The following is a 14,313-nucleotide window of genomic DNA, read 5'->3' as shown; positions in this document are numbered from 1 at the left end:
TCGGCTCTGACAAGAACTTCCGCAAGGAGAAGCTGACATTCGAGGTGGTGGACTTCCAGAGTGCATACCATGCAATTCTGGGCCGTCCGGCATATGCGCGTTTCATGGACCGTCCATATTACGTATATTAGAAGCTGAAGATGTCAGGCCGCAAAGGTGTGATCACGGTCACAGGCAATCGGCAGCGAGCCGAGGAGTGTTTGCAGCAGGGGTCGAGGATTGCCGATCAGCAGATGGCTATTCTCGAGCTGGATGAGTACAAGAAGACCGCCGACCCCGGTGACCTGATGCGTTCAAAGAAGCCAGCTTCCGAGTCCGCATTCCAGTCGGCGGGCGACATGAAGAAACTCAGCATCCACCGGACAGACGACACCGCCGCCCCGACGAACATCTCCACCACCCTTGATCCAAAATAGGAAGCCGAGCTCATCCAATTCCTCCGTGAGAACTAGGACATTTTCGCATGGAAGCCCGCTGACATGCCAGGTGTACCCAGGGAGTTGGCTGAGAACCGACTGCATGTGGATCCTGCTGCTCGGCCCGTCCGAGAACGCCTGCGTCGGTCCTCCCCGCACAAGAGGAAGGCAATCGGAGAGGAGGTGGCTAAACTTTTGGCAGCCAACTTCATTCGCGAGGTACACCACTCCGACTGGCTCACTAATGTGGTCATGGTGCCCAAGAAGGACATGTCTCTCCGTATGTGCATCGATTTCAAGCATCTCAATAAGGTCTGTCCGAAAGATCACTTCCCGCTCCCCCGCATCGATCAAATTGTCGATTCAACTGCGGGTTGCGAGCGTTTATCCTTCCTTGATGCCTATTCGGGCTATCATCAGATCCGTCCGTATGGTCCGGATGAATTAAAAACGGCCTTCATCACCCCATTCGGGTGTTTGTGCTACATCACTATGCCATTCAGTCTGAAGAATGCAGGAGCAACTTTTATGCACATGATCCAAAAATGCCTCCTAGACCTGCTGACTGACTTGGCAGAAACATTCGCGAACCTACGTAGGTACGATATCTAGCTCAACCCAGCCAAGTTTTCATTCGGCGTTCCCAGCGGAAAGTTACTCGGTTTCTTCGTTTCCGAATGAGGGATCGATGTCAACCCCGAAAAGATCGGGACCATTGTCCGAATGGAGCGGCCGGTAAGAATACATGATGTTCAAAGGCTCACAGGTTGCCTAGCGGCTTTGAGCAGGTTTATCGCTCGACTCGGCGAGAAGGCATTACCTCTGTACCAACTCATGAAAAAATTAGATTCCTTCGAGTGGACAGACGAAGCCCAAATTGCATTCACGACCTCAAAGCCCTGCTTTCCACCCAGCCGGTTCTTACTGCCCCGCTGAGTAAAGAACCCCTTCTTCTGTACATCATGGCTACAAATCAAGTCGTCAGCACCGTTCTGACAGTCGAACGCGAAGAAGAAGGCAAAGCGTACAAGGTTCAGCGGCCAGTATATTATGTCTCCGAAGTCCTGACTCCTTCCAAGCAGAGGTATCCCCATTATCAGAAGCTTATTTATGGGATCTACATGACTGCAAAGAAGGTGGCTCATTACTTCCAAGACCACTCGGTGTCTGTCATATCTGATGCTCCGTTGTCGGAAATTCTCCACAATCGGGATGCATCGGGCCGAGTGGCAAAGAGGGCAATGGAGATGTTATACTGCGACATCAAGTTCGAAGCCAAGAAAGCTATAAAGTCCCAAGCTCTGGCTGACTTCATAGCAGAATGGGTAGAACAAGAGCAACCGACTCACATCTACTCGGCTCATTGGACCATGTTTTTCGATGGGTCCAAGATGTTGAATGGCTCCGGCGCCGGCGTAGTGATCATATCGCCAAAAGGTGATAAACTCAAGTATGTGTTGCAGATACATTTCGATTCTTCCAACAATGAGGTAGAGTACGAAGCTCTCGTTTATGGATTGCGCATGGCCATCACACTCGACGAGATTTGCCTAATGATCTATGGCGATTCAGATCTGGTGGTTAATCAAGTGATGAAGGAATGGGACATAAGGAACCCCACCATGACCGCATACTGCAACGCAGTAAGGAAGCTCGAGAAGAAGTTTGAAGGTCTGGAACTTCACCATGTTCCCCAACTGAAAAACCAACCAGCGGATGAATTGGCAAAACTTGGATCCACTCGGAGACCTGTCCCGAGTGATGTTTGCCTCGAGCACCTACATCTCCCCTCGGTGAAAGAAGATCCTTTAACAGAGGAACCAGTACAACCGAAGAGTTCAATAGATCCGACTGAAGTCGAGGTCCCCGCTGTGGTTGATTTGATTATGGATATTCTTGCCGTCATCCCCGAATGGACTGTGCCGTTCATTGCGTACATCCCGAGGCAAGAGTTACCAGAAGACGAAGTCCAAGCTAGGCAGATCATCCGCAGGTCGAAGTCCTTCACCGTCATTGATGGCCAGTTGTACAAGGAAAGTGTTTCAGGCGTCCTTCAGCGGTGCATCTCCCCTGAGGAGGGACATTTAATCTTGGAAGAAATTCACTCGGGAACCTGCGGCCATCATGCCTCCTCAAGAGCAATCGTCACCAAAGCATTCGGAGCTGGTTTCTTCTGGTTGCAGGCGAATGAAATGGCAAAAGATATGGTCGATCGATGCGAAGGCTGTTAGTTCTATTCGAACAAGTCCCACAAGCCAACATCTGCGCTGAAGACAATTCCTCTTGTTTGGCCGTTCGCCATGTGGGGATTAGATACAGTCGGACCATTCATAACAGGCCAAGGGGGATTCACTCATCTGTTGGTAGCAGTCGACAAGTTTACCAAGTGGATTGAAGCCAAGCCCATCAAGAAGCTCGACGCCCTTACAACCATCAAATTTGTGAGAGACATCATCGCCAGATTCGGGGTTCCGCACAGCATAATCACCGACAATGGCACAAACTTTGACTCAGACAGATTCAAAGGTTTTTGCACAGGCCAAGGTATCCTAGTGGATTTTGCATCTGTGACGCACCCCCAAACAAACGGGCAAGCAGAGCGGGCGAATGGACTTATTCTTCAAGGGTTGAAGCCTCGACTCCTGCGAGAAGTTGGACATGCCGCCGACGCATGGGTCACCGAGCTGCCTTCGGTGTTGTGGGGGCCTCCGCACAACTCCGAATAGATCTACAGGGCAATCCCCGTTCTTCCTCATTTATGGAGCAGAGGCAGTCCTTCCGAGTGACTTGCTTCACAACTCTCCATGAGTCGAACTCTTCTCCGAAGCCGAAGCAGAGCAAGCCAGGCAAGACTGGATCTTCTAGAAGAAGAGCGCGAGATGGCACTGACTCGCTCAACAATTTATCTACAAGATCTGTGGCGATTTCACACGCGGCACGTCACGAGTCGCACATTCCAAGCAGGCGACCTGGTGCTCCGAGTGGATCAGCAGAGACCTCACAAGTTGGCTGCCGCGTGGGAAGGACCCTTCATCATCTCCAAGGTGCTGAACAGCCGAGCATATCGACTCTACAACCTCGACAGGGAAACGGACGAGCCGCGAGCATGGAATGGAGATCTCCTGAAGCCCTTCTACAAGTGACCGCCGACGGAGACAATGTAAAGAACAAGTATCATTGAAGTAATACAAAGCAGATTGATTTCTTGCCGATTCAAAATTCTTCCGCTTTGCAGACTCTGGTCTAAAAAATTCGCTCCGAGTGCGCTCTAAAAATCGCACTTGGGGACTTAGCTGCGACCCAGAGTCGCCTAAGTACCAACTCGCTCCGACTGCGCTCTAAAAGTCGCACTCGGGGACTTAGCTGCGACCCAGAGTCGCCTAAGTACAAACTCACTCTGAGTGCACACTAAAATTCGCACTCGGGGACTTAGCTATGACCCAGAGTCGCCTAAGTACCAACTCGCTCCGACTGCGCTCTAAAAGTCGCACTCAGGGACTTAGCTGCGACCTAGAGTCGCCTAAGTACAAACTCGCTCCGAGCGCGCTCTAAAAGTCGCACCCGGGGACTTAGCTGCAACCCAGAATCGCCTAAGTACAAACTCGCTCTGAGTGTGCGTTAAAAGACATGCTCAGAGACTTAGCTGCGATCCAGAGTCGCCTAAGTAAAAAGCTTCCTCCGAGTGTATACTCGAGATCCACTCGGAGGCTTGGTAGACCCTCATTGAGGCTCATGTGGATTTGAAGATAACTGATAACTACATGAGTAACAACTCATTCCGAGTGTGCACGAAAAGTCGCACTCGAGGACTTAGCTGCGATCCAGAGTCGCCTAAGTAAAAAAGCTTCCTCCGAGTGTATACTCGAGATCCACTCGGAGGCTTAGCAGACCCTCATTGAGGTTCATGTGGTTGTGAAGACAACTGACAACTACATGAGTAACAACTCATTCCGAGTGTGCATGAAAATTCACACTCGAGGACTCAGCTGTAATCCAGAGTCGCCTAAGTAAAAAGCTTCCTCCGAGTGTATACTCGAGATCCACTCGGAGGCTTAGCAGACCCTCATTGAGGCTCATGTGGATGTGAAGACAACTGACAACTACATGAATAACAACTTGCTCCGAGTGCGAGTTTACAGCCGCGCTCGGGGACTTAGCTGCGACCTAGAGTCGCCTAAGTACAAACTCGCTCCGAGTGTGCACTAAAAGTCGCACTCGGAGACTTAGCCGCGACCCTGAGTCGCCTAAGTAAAAGCTCGCTCCGAGTGCGCACTCGGAGACTTGGCAGACCCTCATTGGGCTCATGTGGATGTGAAGACAACTGACAACTACATGCTCCGCATGTTTTCCATTGGCTTCACCAAGAAACGCCAAACAAAAACCACGAACCAAAATCCTGTCAAAAAAACTTAGCGAAAGAAGAGCAAAATATTCGATTCGACTTCAAAGTTGGAACCACAAATGTGACGGCCAACAGCAGTGGCCAAAGTTTGATACAGATACTACTCGACATACCGAGGTAAATGTGCGTTCACCATAAAGTTTTTCAAGCGTCATCGGGGCTGGCAGGCTGCACAAAGGTGTCAAGGTCGATTCCGTCTGCAATGCGAGTGGCTGTGTCGAGGAAGGTCTCCATGAAATCTTCGAATCGAAGCTTCTTGGTGTTGGCGACCTGCAACGTCTTCAGCCTTTCTTCGCGAGCTTCCTTGCAGTGCACTCGGACCAGAGATAGTGCCACGTCCGCACCACAACGAGCGGTAGACTTCTTCCATGCCTGCACTCTGCTCGGGACGTCCTCCAGCCGAGTCATCAACCCATCTATTTCTTGCCGGAAATCGTCTTCGGGCCACAGCTCCTTGTCGATCCGGCCGATGACTTCTCTCAGGCGGCCAATGAAAGGTCCCACTCTGCTAAGGCGAATATGCGCTAGGAGAAAGTCCCGGTTGGCTTCGTCGCAGAGTGGAACGTTCAGAACAATCGACCGTTCAATGTCGGCTGCTTCAGCCTCAATGTCTCTACAGAAGTCTGCAAAGAAAAGACAAGCAGAAAGTAAGCGCAGATTGAACTCCAAAGTCAAGAAGCACTCGGCAAAAACTTACCACCAAGCAGTGCAACCATCTTCCTTCCCCAGTTGCTGACGTACTTCTCCTGCGCCATGCACCGAGTGTTCATCAACTTCAGCTGGCCCATCCGTTCGGTTCTTTGACTCTTCAATTTTTAAATTTCGGCTAGCAATGCCTTGTTGGTGTCCCGGTACTCCTCCAAAGACTTCTCTCGGTCAGCAAGAGCCCCCTTCACACCAGCCAGGTCATTCACAGCCGCCTCCAAGTCCGCAGCAAGCTGAATCTTCTGAGCCTTCAGAGCATTGTATGCGGATCCCATTTCTCAAGTCTTCTGCCAAATAAGCGCAAAGGGAAGATCAGACACATTCAACAAGGAAAAAGTATCGACACATATGAGAAAACAATTAAAGCTCAAAGTTCTTCAGACCCCTGCCGATGCAAGCAATCGACAGCGGTCTCGGGGACTACACCCAGTGGGTTCACTAAGAGTGACCCCACTGGCATGAAGCTCGAACAGGTCAGCCCTATTGAGCTCCATGACAAACAGACGAATCTATGAGACTACCATTACCCGACCTGAGTAACACTACTCTCGGGGACTACACCCAGTGGGTGCACCGGGAGTGCCCCCACTGGTACCATTCGGGCAGATCAGCTCTGATTCGTTCAGGTCACGGAAAATATATATAAAGACAACTGCCGGTGCAAGCACTCGACAGAAGTCCCGGGGACTACACCCACTGGGTTCACTCGGAGTGAACCCACTTCAAAATCATCCTACTGTATCCGAGTATATCACTGAAACCCCCAGTGGGTGACAACAGGAAAGTAAACACTTACTAGCGCACTTACTCGGATATCGTCCCGGAGTTCCAAGATTTTCTTGTACAAAGACGCAATGGAGTCATACGCTCCCACCATCAGCTCCACCTGCACCATGGCGTCCTTGGCGGCCCCCACCTGGTCTTCCAGGAGGTGTCGGGCGTCATATTGAACGGTTGACGGACTCGGCACGACAGAAGACTCCTTGGGCATCTCGAGCTCCGCTCTAGTCGGTTCCACCTTGAGGGGCACCGTCTCAGTCGGCGGCACGTTCATGGTGGGAGCAGCAGCAGATGGGACAACCTCAAGGACAGGCGCTAAAGCTGGCCCCGACCCCCTTTGGTCGTCGTCCTCCAGATGGATCACCTCCGGAGGAAGCCGACTGAACAACATGAAATTACAGAAAAAGGGCAAGATTAAGGACAACACTCGCGAAACAATAATACAAACTCTCGGAGTCGTGACAACATACCTTGCTGGGACGTGGCGGCGTTATCCGTGTCCATGGGATCATCGTCCTCGCGTGGCAGAGAGGTGGCGGAGGTAGCAGCTCTATTGATTGAAATCCACTCGACGGATAAGCATGAGTTCAGTCAGATACTGAAGGAAGATGGGAGAACAAGACACTTACGCTGAGGCGACTGGAACATCGATCCTCATCCGAGGAAAAGCTTTCCGAGGCTTAGGCCCACTAGGTTTGGCCACCTTGGACAGCTGGTCCGAGGGCTCGGCAGCAGCGTCCCTGGTCCTCTTCAAACTCCGAGCACTCGGAGCCACGGGAGGGGCTGGCGGAGCACTTGGGGCCGTTGGAGGAGCGGGCGGAGCAGCGAGATCGTGACCACGCTTAGTTCGGTGCTCTGGTGGTGGAGGTGGCTAGCTCTGCTCCCCATCCTCCTCCTCCTGCTCTTCCGTCTCCTCCTCCGTCTCCCCACTGTCGGAGACGTACTGGGCGCTATCTGCGCTGCCCTCCTCTTCCTCAGCTGGATTCCCGTTCGAGACAGAAGAGTACCAGTTGGTCCACTCCTGCACAAAACGCAGTCGGCAACGTCAGGCGGCAGGACAAGAAAAGCGATAAATCTAAGGAGATTAAAGCACTCGACAAGATATGCTCACCTCATTCGGAGGAGGATTGTCGGCGCGGAAGGGCTTCACCCGCGGGGTCCTTCAGGGTTGTCACATGCGCCAGTGATGCCGCGGACCCACGCTCTCACAGTCTCCCCGGTCACGCACTCTGGATGAGACCGAGTGGAATTCGAAGGCCCCGCGTAGTGCCACATGGCGTGGTGTCGGGCTTGCAGCGGCTGGATGCGCCGACCCAAAAAAGTCTCCAGCAGGTCCGTGCCGGTGACTCCCTTCCGAACAACGGATATCAGCGCGTCGACCAAAGGCTGCATCTGGATCCTTTCCCCCTTAGAGAGCGCAAGCTGCCTGGGAGGGCCCAGACGGTCTAGGCTAAAAGGTGGCAACCCACTCAAAGCATTCGGACAAGCAATGTCTTGGCAATAGAACCAGGTCGATTGCCAGTTCCTAACTGACTCAGACAACTGGAGAGGGGGGTATCTACTCTTTGTTTTCTTCTGGAAGCCTAAACCTCCGCAGAGCTGGAGGAGATGGGTCTTATCGTCCGACTGGCTAAGATTTTTGACGGTTTGGGATCTAGCGGAGAAGACGTACTTAATGAGCCCATAGTGGGGGGACATCCAATAAAGCACTCGCAAAGGGTGATGAATGCAGCAAGGTGGGCTATTGCGTTCGGAGGAAAATGATGGAGCTGCGCCCCGAAGTAAGTCATGATACCTCGGAAGAAGGGGTGGGGAGGCAAGGAGAAGCCCCCGAGCACATGGCTGAGCAGCAGAACGCGCTCCCCCTCCCTCGGCGCCGGCTCCGTCTCGCCCTCCGGCAGCCTCCACAACTTGTTGACGATCATGCCGTGCTCCACCAGCTCCAGCAAGTCGTCCTCCATCACCGTGGAGGGGAGGAAATCCCCCTGGATCCAACCCGCCGGCAGTGCCCGTCGCCGCTGAGCAGGGGCCGCCCCCTTCTTCTTCTTCTTGCATAGCTAACACTGCCAGACATAATTTTTCCCCAAGACTCCCCATTTGAGACCCACTTTCCTTAAATCTAAGTTTGCTGTTGCAAACTTAACAATAGTCAAACCCCAGTCTAAGTTGGTCCTCTTGGGTTCAAACTCCACCAGTGCTTCATGGCACGCATGCCTTGCATGCTTGACACCTTGGCATGGCCAAGGGGTGGCCCAGTACAACAAGTGGGGTGGTGACCACCTCCCTGGAGTGCAAAAACGGTGCTCTGCACCTTGTTTGTTTCCTCTAGGACGTTTCTAGCCGAAACAAGTTGTCTCAGTATGTCTCAGGCCTTCCTTTTGACCGGTCCAAGCGCTTCGACCCACCAGCTAGCCTCCAAGCTCCGTCTGGGGTGCGTGGCATCCATGCACCAGGAAGCTCCAGAGAGCTCCTGAGCTTTCTCTCCCTCCACCCTCTTATCTCCTCTCTCCCCGAGCCTCTGCTGCTCTTGCATCTCACCCCCTCTCCCTTGGGCTCCTACTGAGCACCTCCCCTTTTCTGGCAAGACCTCCTCCTCCTTCTGCCCTGCCATGGCCGAAGTCTCACCAGAGGTCTACGCTCGAGCCGGATCAACCATGGGGTTTCCCCTCTCCTCTAGCCCCTGGGGTACCTCCTGGCCGGCACAGCTCCTCCCCAACGCCTCCTCCTCCCCATCGCTTCTGGTGCCGAATCCAGCGAGAGCAGTCAGCCTCCCCGCACCTGCAGCCGCCGGCTCCCCTTGCGACCCTCCCTACGGGCGTCGTGCATGGGAATGGAGGCGGCGCGGTCCCTCGAGCCCGCCGGTGTGCTCGCCTCGGCTGGGGATGGCCGGAGGCACCAGAGCCGGTGCAACTTCCCCGTCCCTCTGCTGCTGCTCCCTGCCAGCATGAGGAAGAAGAAGCGCCCGACAGGAGGGGTCGTCCTGTCGGCCAGCCAGGGACCGGGCCCGGCCATTTTAAGTGGAGGCGACCTCCAGCCGGATCCGCTTCCCTCAGGCGAAGGCGCACGAGGGCAAATACGCCTTCGGCGTAGCCTCTGCTGGCGCCTGAGAGCCGATGGGCCGACCCACCTCCCTCTCGAGCGCCCAGTGCGCAGGATAGCCAAAACTCCGAGGCCCTCTTTTCCCCTTTTTATTTTATCAGTAACTTCGAAAACCTATACTAAAATCATTCTAACTCCAATTTGGTAGATTCAAATTTCTGCAGGTCCCACAAATTAAGCTCTATCTAGATGTGTGTTTTGCACATTTTTCCAAACCACTTTTACACTGTATTTATATTTAAATACAGATTTGGGATGCTTTTATCCCCTCTTTCAACAATCCTAGATGACTCAAATCGACTCCAAATGGAGTGACTCCAAATTCCAGAACCCTCTAAAATCATGCCCCATTTTTGAAGCCATAGCCAACATTTTTGTATGGCATATTTCTGTTGCAATAAATAAATAGCCTCCTTTTGCTATTTATCCAGTATTGGAGAATACATAGTATATTCATATCAACTCCAAATCCAATGAAACAACTTCCTAAATGTTTCTAAAATTGTTCTCTGTTAAATGAGTGTCTTCACTCATTTTTATCATAATATTTTTTGTAGCCTTCTTTTAAGATCACCTACTCCTCCTTTCATCCATTCAAAAATCCCCGATGATCCAAATCTCCTATGGCAAGGTTTAGGTATTTTTCTTATGACCAGAGAGGTCCAAGAGAAATATAACTTCCATTTTTATGGCACTTTATATTTTTCCTTGCTGTGTAGCTTCCCGTGGTTGTTTTCGACAATAGTGACGAGTAGACGGAGTACTCGGAGTGGGATCGGAAGACCTCGAAGTCCCCGAGAACTTATGAGAGCAAAGGCAAGCAGCCATTTGACCATGTTTGAGCATATGTTATATTGCATGCTAGTGTAGCAAATATTTCCGTTGCATGTGATCATAAGTATTGGTAACTCATTGAAGTGACGTTACCGATGGCTCCTCCGGAGCACTTGAATTTTGAGCATGATCCTACCACCTATGAGGGTCATGCTTATATCATGTTGACAAGTAGATCTAGGCATAGTAGAAGCATGAGCATGATGATGGTATAAATCAAAGGTTTATGGAAACCCCTTCGGGTGCCACTAATGCCCGAGGGTGATGATGAGTTAGGTGACCACTTTTGGTGAAGTGGTGCACCGAGTATTTTGTGTGTGTATGGTTTCAGAAATGGGAATAGATTTATGATGTGTCGACCGTCCCAACCTTACATGTGCAACCACATTACCCCTTTATGGGACAGGGCTTTGTTGATTACTCTAGTTGGTGCTAGCAATGAGCCACATTACTAGTGGCGGGAGTGATGTGTGGTCACTCTCGTGATGGGGTCATGCCAGGTAGGGCGACTATGCCATTTTTACGTGTTCTAGGCACACTGTTGTTCCCCGCATGGATGATACTATCCAGAGTAGGTGCTCGTAAGATGTATGTCGGTGAATTCTCACAACATATGCCATGGGTAGGCTAAAGATGGTAGGAACCAAAGTGACACCGGAGGGCGCTGGGGGCGAGGTTGGTACAAGCATGGAACACACGATGTACCCAGGTTCGGGGCTCTATATAGAGATAATACCCCTAGTCCTGCCGGAGAGTATGATGTATATGGATGGGATTACAAGTTGCTCCTGGAGCTGTATCGGGGAAGAGGAAGCAGGAGCAGCCGACTCGACTCAGCCTCTCCTATGTGGTTGGTGTGTCTGATAAGTTGATCGACCCTCTTCATGGAGGGGGACCGGGGGGTTTTTATAGACGAACCCACCGGCCTAGAATATGGATAAAGGGTACAAGAGTGGGGCCCGGCTGGCAGGCTCGCCGGCTGGCCAGGGGGGCCACGGGGGTCTTGTCTTGTCGCTTGAGGGGCCCGTCGGCTGCGAGGTATCGTCTGGCTATGGGACCCGCCGCTAGCCATTGAGGCTCTCACATAAGGTTGACGCCGGACATGTATGGTACATCCGGCGTCATCAAGCGAGGTTCGTCATGGGCAGACAGTACGGCCGCCTCCACTGTTCCCACGCCGAGTGCAGTAATGGAATGGGACTTTGACGGGCCGACACTGTGCAGGGTGATGGATCAGAGCCGGGGGAGGTCAGCGGCGTGGCTGCTGACGCTGGTACCCGTCGCGCACTCTGATCCAGTACCTTTGCTGACGCGTACCTACCTTTAGTCGTAGGGTCTCGTCATGACCTATGATCTGATGTGACTTGTGATCCCCAGCCGGCTAGCCTGCTCGACTAGCCGGCCTTGGCACGACCGCCTCGTCCCTAGCCACCTGGCTTGGCCTAGGCGGCCAGGGAGAGTTAGCCGTCTTGCCTCTAGCCGGCAGGTGCTTCCTGGCCGGTCACATAATTGGCTGCCTGGCCCCCCAGCCGCTAGGTGTTTCCTAGCCGGCCATGGGACTTGGGCCTTGTAGAATTGTTTTGGTCATTCCTTCTGGGTTGAAGGTAAAGGAGCAGGCTCGTTGAGCCTACCCCGGGGTTATCCCCTAGACAGTAGTCCCCGAAGCTGGAGAGGCCTGTCGCTTGGTTGTGGGTGGCCTCACTAGCTTGATTGTTTGTCGTTGTATTCTTGCCGCCGCCTGCGGGAGGGGGGGGGGATGCCGGCTCAAAAGCCGGCTGGCTTCCAAGCGAGGCCTCGGCTTCGTCGTAGGCTGCGCAAATCGCACAACGTGCCAGGCCCGGCCTGACGTGATGATGGTTTACGCAGGTGACGTGACCACGCCTGGGCCCTTGGTCCCACAACTACACCCCCTCGGCCGCTGTGCGGAGGATCCTCTACGAATTTACTCCGCGACGGTTAGGTGTCGGGAAACGGTACTGCCGGTATACATTCGTGGGGTTTAAATGGGGTGCGGGGGTACCGAGGAGGCCATTCACCCCCTTCTCGCCCCGCATCGACACCCTCTTCCACCCTGAGCCAAAAGAGAAAGAGACCGTCTGTCTTCGTCTTCATACTCTCCATCACTGGCGCGCCCCCCGACGCTGCCCGCCTTCCCAAGCACCCGTCGCCCGCAGTCATGGCGAGCGGCTCCTCTTCGAAGAAGAGCTCGTCCAACGGAGCCTGCTTGGGCAGCGAGATTTGCGACGGTCATATCGAAGCGCTCCGCCACCGCCAGATGTTGCCTCCGGCCTATCTCGTGACAATGCGGATTCCCAACGCCACGGGACGGAGAGATCGTTGTGTTTGATGAGCACTTCTATAGGGGCTTCGGGCTTCCGACGAGCACGTTCTTCTCCAACTGGCTCACATTCTTCGGCCTGCAGCCACATCACCTGGCACCGAACGCCATTCTCCAGTTGTCTTCCTTCGTTGTCCTGTGCGAGGGCTTTCTGGGGATCGAGCCTCGCCTCGACCCCTGGTAGAGCTTATTCTTCCCCAAGCAACAGTCCAAGAAGATGGACAAGGCCGAGCTGGAGAAACTCCACGGCCTTCGCCCAATGACACCGTGCGGAGCCGCACTGGTGCCCCACCGCCAGAAGTCCGGCTTCCCCAAGATGCCACTACAAGAATCCATGAAGCAGTGGCAGAGAGGCTTCTTCTATGTGAAGAACGCCAGCCCCGCACACGACGCCCTCAACATGCCTCCATTCGACATCGAACCTCCGATGGCAAGGTTGAACTGGTAGGCTAAGTATTCAAAGCCGATTCCCGAGGTGACGCAGATCGGCGCCTACCTCGATAGCTTGAAGGGTCGCGGCCTCCTGGGTCGTGACCAGCTTACCACCGTGATTACCCGCAGGATCTTGCCCCTGCAGAGGCGGCCCCATCTGGTTTGCCAGACGGGTGGCCGGTATGATCCTTGCTGGATCTCTACCAAGAACTTCACAGCCCGCGCGGTGGCGCGGGGTGTGAACCAGATTTCCACCGCCCGCATGGACGATGGTGGGAACTACGAGTGGGGGATGGCCCCTTACGACAGGTCGTGTCCGCCTCCGATGGTAAGCACTCTCGTTGAGGTTGTTCTTGTTATTTTTCTTGTAGTCGATCTCCTTATTGAGCCGGCTGCTGACTCCATTGCGCAGATGTTCGAGAAATTGCACGCACTTAACCCGCCTGCCCCCGACGGGGTAATGTCTGACGGCTGAGAGATAGAGGACGAGGGCATGATCGAGTCACGCTCTGCCACCTCCGAGGGTTCGGAGAATGCGCTGGAGTCGGAGGGCATGGAGCCGTCTGGTGAGCCTCTGAAGCCCTCCATTGTTAATTGGACGGATGATGATGAGACACCACCCTCCTTATCTGATGCAGCCTTCGAGGAAGACTCCGATGGGGTGGAGGGGGTCACCAGCCCACCCCTGACGCGCGGTCGCCGCCATGCGGCCGAGATTGCCGGTCTTGGCGAGGCGGCCCGGAGGAAAGGCAAGGGTGCGACAGCTTCCAGGCCGACTCCCAAGCGAGTCGCGGCAGGTCCTCCAGCCGGAGTATGAGCAGGCGGCGCTAAGAAGCATCGTGCAAGTGCCGGCATGAGGCAAGTGCCCATCGTCACGGCGTAAGGGTTTCCTTTCATTCTTTTTGCTTCGTCTTGAGTAAATACTTGTTCCTCAAAGCGCTACTTGGCAGGGAGGCGGAGGACGTAGAGGAAGACACCGCCTCCGCCGCTGAGCGAGCCGGCTGGGCAGCGGCTGACGCTACCCAGAAGGAAATTGAACAACAATCCGCCCGCCGTTGGGAGGTGGCGGCGGAGAAGATGGCCGAAGGCCGATCTCGGCCCAGCCGGGCCGAGAAGCCTGTGGAGAGGCGTACGAAGGCTAGACATGACCCCTCCATGCATGCTCGTGTGGAGGAGCCAGCTAGCGAGGCGGCCCCGAGGCGTACCCGGAGGGCCGAGTCGGCTAGGCCGTCTGAGCCGGACGCCTCTGCACCAGTGGACCTCGAGGAGATCCCTGAGTCGCCGGAGGCCGAGGTGGCGACCGACGT

This window comes from Hordeum vulgare, chromosome 5H (genome assembly GCF_904849725.1).
Source record: "Hordeum vulgare subsp. vulgare chromosome 5H, MorexV3_pseudomolecules_assembly, whole genome shotgun sequence".
NCBI classification, from domain to species: Eukaryota; Viridiplantae; Streptophyta; class Magnoliopsida; order Poales; family Poaceae; genus Hordeum; species Hordeum vulgare.
This window is presented reverse-complemented; position numbering follows the sequence as displayed.